Source organism: Pseudorasbora parva, chromosome 17 (genome assembly GCF_024679245.1).
Source record: "Pseudorasbora parva isolate DD20220531a chromosome 17, ASM2467924v1, whole genome shotgun sequence".
Classification (NCBI taxonomy): Eukaryota; Metazoa; Chordata; class Actinopteri; order Cypriniformes; family Gobionidae; genus Pseudorasbora; species Pseudorasbora parva.
The window spans coordinates 7796126-7800791 of record NC_090188.1 but is presented as its reverse complement, the minus strand read 5'-3'; the positions used below and the strand labels follow the sequence as shown (position 1 = coordinate 7800791).

General features: G+C 37.6%; 1 long non-coding RNA gene across 1 annotated transcript; it reads right to left on the bottom strand.

The window, feature by feature from the left end:
• Positions 1–1530: 1530 nt before the first annotated feature.
• On the bottom strand, positions 1531–3060 carry LOC137045679 (uncharacterized). The gene is made up of 3 exons (XR_010898827.1): positions 2855–3060; positions 2213–2250; positions 1531–1557 (listed from the first exon to the last, which is right to left on the bottom strand). It is a non-coding gene; the product is annotated as an uncharacterized lncRNA (long non-coding RNA).
• Positions 3061–4666: the final 1606 nt, after the last annotated feature.

The following is a 4666-nucleotide window of genomic DNA, read 5'->3' as shown; positions in this document are numbered from 1 at the left end:
ACAAGTTTGGAACAACAACAGAAAAGTTACATGATAACAGCTTTTTCATTTTTAGTAGAGATAATGTAAATTGAAATCCTTGAGATAATTGTAGAAGACTACAATTAAAGCTCTCATTAATAATAAAAAAAATTCTAAACAGATAAATAAAAATACCGGTATGCCAATAAAACAAAATGGTACAAATAAAGTACAGCTCATGCAAATCATGCAATGACTGGGAATTTAAATAAGAACATGAACAAAAAAATGTAGAGAAAAATCCATACAAATTCAGTGCACAGATTTTATAACAAAAGAGATTAATCTATAAAATGTAAATTCTCATTTTAACTAATTACAGATTATGTTATTGCATATGTTATTTTACTGCAATCTATTTTTTTTCTAATCTAAATCTAATCTAATCTAAAACCAATGCTTATATTTTAAGGATTTTTTTTCAACACAAATTACAGATAAGGCATCCAAAATACAATTTACAACTTATTAATATATATTATTATTATGTAAAATGTATATTAGCTATAGAGACAGAGCGACATACGTCATAATATGAAAGCCACGCCCACCGGGGGGGGGGGGGGGGGGGGGACCAACCGTATCCATTGACTTTCTATTGCGGGAAGCGACCTCCTTGTCATTTCAGACCTATTACAAAAAACAAACAATGTCTAAAAGCTGATATGTGACAAGGTGTACAGAAAACAAGCTAAAAACCCCAGGAACAAAACCCAGAAGTTTTTATAAGCTGTTGACCCCAAAAAAACAACGAGTGTTTAAAGACTAAAGTGGATACAGGCACTTGAGACAGAGCGCGACATGCTATATTACACTGACTACACACACTGGAGGGGAAAGTAATCAGCGACAGGATATATAATATATAATATATAAAACTGACATTTGGATATTTAACAAAAGGTTTACTGCACACGTAGGCATATGGAGTGTCAGGATCCAAAAAATTGAACCATTCTTCTTGCTGAAGCTTCACGTCTTATTGCCTGTATCCACTTTTGTCCTTAAACGCTTGTTTTTTGGGGTCGACAGCTTATAAAAAGTTAGTTATGTGTTTTTTACCTTGTGTGCTGCACACCTTGTCACATATGAGCTTTTAGACATTGCCGTTTTTGTTATAAGTAAAAAAAGACAAGGTGACCGCTTCACGCAACACAAAATCAATGGAGAGCGTTGGAATGTTTCCTCCCTGGTGTGGGCGTGGCCTAAATACACTCTGTCTCTATTATTGTTCAATAAATAATATTTTATAATATTGGTAATATTATTAATAATATTATTATACCTGATTTTGAGAAACAGTCAAGTGTTTTAGTCTGTTTCACATTGGTACACTAAATAGATGTATTATAGCAAACAAAGTTTAGTCGTGTTCCTGAGTAATATCTGCATGCACCTAATTCTGCAGAGAACATATAATACACCATTAGACAGCAATCCATATGAGACAGAAGTCTGGTCTGGAAGGTGGATCTGGAACCGACTTCTGTCCTGGTTTTCCCAACATCTCTTGTTTATCCGTCTTCACAAACTGCCCTGAAATACAATTCAAACATCAACAAGGATTGCTATAAATATAATGTGAGGTTCGTACATTCACAATGCTCATCTGGCCTCGGTGGTGAAGTGTGCAGAAAATTCTGCCGGACTGAAATTTTGTCTTTTAGTCTTACCCTTCTTATACTAATGGTAACAAATTTATAACACAACAATAATTCACTCTCAAAACTACCTCTCTTTAATACTGCAAATACCACGTAGAGCCAAACATGGATGAAATCACAGAATCCAGTCACAAATGGAATTTACTGAATTAAGCAGAACGTTACAGAATTTGGAAATATTCTTTATGTATAAATCAAAATAAGGGCTCTACAATGAATCAGATATTGATACAGACTAGTGTCTGAATATTAAAGCTCAAAAAGACTGGAACTGAAATCTGAAGTCTTTGTTCTGCCATGTCTATAGTATGTAAATAACTACTACTACTTAAACCGAAGCACGCCAGACACTCGTGATGATTTCAGTATCTACTGTCTCCCTATACATTTGCACACATGAACTGCATCTGGAAAGTTGATCTCAGAGTTAATTAATGAACATTTAACCATTTAATTTGCTAGAATGATCAACATATACACACAGGAATGTATGTATGGTTGTATGTATGTATGTATGTTTTACTTACAAGTCAGATGGTTCATAGTGCTGGACAGCCATCACAATCTAGGAACATAAACAATTTGTCACAGAGCCAACAATAAGTGGTAAACTATACAATGTCACTCAGGTAGGTTTATTAGAAATAAATAAACTAGTGCATAGGTGAAAATGCAGCAAAAAAAAAAAAAAAGATTAATATACAGGATATATACAATATATAATATCGTAAGATACCAGAATTTACGTTTAGGTTTTACAGATGCATGGTTATATACGTGGTCAATACTTGTTTACTATGAAAGATCAAACATGTTTGAAATAGCGCATGTGAGTGACGTCACCGAGTCACCTAAACTGCAAACTGTTTGGTTAAATACTTAAATTAACGTTCCTTTCATTCAACCATTGACAAATGGCCAGCAAAACATTAACAAAACCTCTTATCTACACATAATATGGAATTAAAAGCCCAACTTTCATAAATAAGAGCTCAGGGCTATAGTTAGCCTAACGTTACCTCTCAATTAGCCTAACGGTTAAGACGCTAACGGACTTTTTCCGAAGACACTAAACCATTTCTTTACAGTAAATATTCAACAGAAGCGTGTTAGAAAGTGTCAAGAACAGTTGTATGTATTATATGTGTAATATTAGGGACTAAACTTACCTGAAATTAGTGAAAACAACAGTGACAGACGGAGCTTTGCTGCTTGTTGTCAGACGAGCTGCCCCGTTTCCATGGTAATTTCATCCGCTCCAGTTTGTTTAAAAGCGACTCGAATGTTCAACGCGCACGCACATTAAACACGTCATGCATAATTTGTGCAGTGTTGCGTTTACATGAATACATATTTTTATACTGAAGTATAATGTCCCGATAGTTAAGTAGGCCACCGTTTAAGTGGAAACTGCAGCCTATGCCTACGTAAAACTTTAAATGGAATGAGAATGAAAGCTTGTATATAATATAATATAATATAATATAATATAATATAATATAATATAATATAATATAATACTCTAATATAGCTATTCTATCAGTTAAATGAGCACCTTAAAGTATATTCACAACATTAATATAGAATGCTCAGCTCTGCATCAGCCTCATCTGTTACTCGATCAGTCACTGAATCGTTGATGTTAAAATGTTACTGTCACGTTCTGTTTATATTCTGTGTATATTTTTCACAAACAGAACGTAGCCTACCGTTGGAGGTTTGGCATATGGTTGTATTTTGGTACTACCATGACGTTTTTAAAACGTTTTATTCCAACGTTCAGATCACGTTATTTTAACACCTGAATAAAACGTCTACTAAAGGTTGTAGTTTGGTCTAGTTTAGTTTTCGTAGTAAACAAACGTGATATTTACGTTTTTTTTGACTACTTAAAGAAAACGTCCCAGGTTGGTATTTTCACAACGTTTTTAAAACGTTTTTTTTCCAACGTGCAGATAACGTTATTTTAACACCTGAATAAAACGTCTCCCAAAAGTTGTAGTTTGGTCTAGTTTTGTTTTCGTAGTAAACAAACGTGATATTTATGTTTTTTTGACTACTTAAAGAAAACGTCCCAGGTTGGTATTTTCACAACGTTTTTAAAACGTTTTATTTTGGTTACATTATTTTTCTATTTTAAAAAACGTTTTTAAAACGTCTTTAAAACGTTGTACTACAACATTACTTAATTGCAACCAGAATACAACGTTGTGGAAAGTTGTAAAAACGTTTTGTGTTTGCTGGGAAGTGAGTTTGTTGGAAGCAGATTAATAACACCTGTCTCTTGTTCTAGTAATGAGCGCGGAGCGGGTATAAAACATCGGTGGAACCGGAGATCGAAGAGAGAGAGAGCCGGACTGTTGACGCGAACCCCAGAGACTGAGTTAACCGGAAGCCAGAAGTGCCGACCCGGAAGTGATCGTTGTGTTGAGAGAGAAGCACACCATTGAGTGTGCTGATGTGTTTTGAGAATTATAAATAAATACAGAGAGCGTCAACAGTCCAACCGACCCCCGTGTCCTCTTCCTTCCTTCCATTATCGAACTTTGCTACAGTGGTGCCGAAACCCGGGAAGGAAGTAGGACCGCGCCGCCGCCATGACAACACCAACGCCCTCCGCCTCGCCGTTTGCGGACATCATCACCTCTCTCGCGGCCCTCCACCAGGATCAACACCAGTCCATGCTGGACCTGCGGGCGGACCAGGAGCGCCGCTTCGAGGCCATCGTCCGCGGCCAGCAAGAGACCGGGAGGTTCGCACCGAAGCCGCCGGGCTCGCCAGCGCACCGGTCCACGTGCCCCTACACAAGATGGGGCCACAGGACGATCCCGAGGCCTTCATCGACCTCTTTCAGAAGGCAGCGGAGGCCTGCGGGTGGCCCCGGGCACAGTGGCCGGTGCGCCTCATACCACTGCTCACCGGAGAAGCCAAGGCGGCCGCCCAACAACTGCCGGTGGCGAACCTCCTGGATTATGAAGACC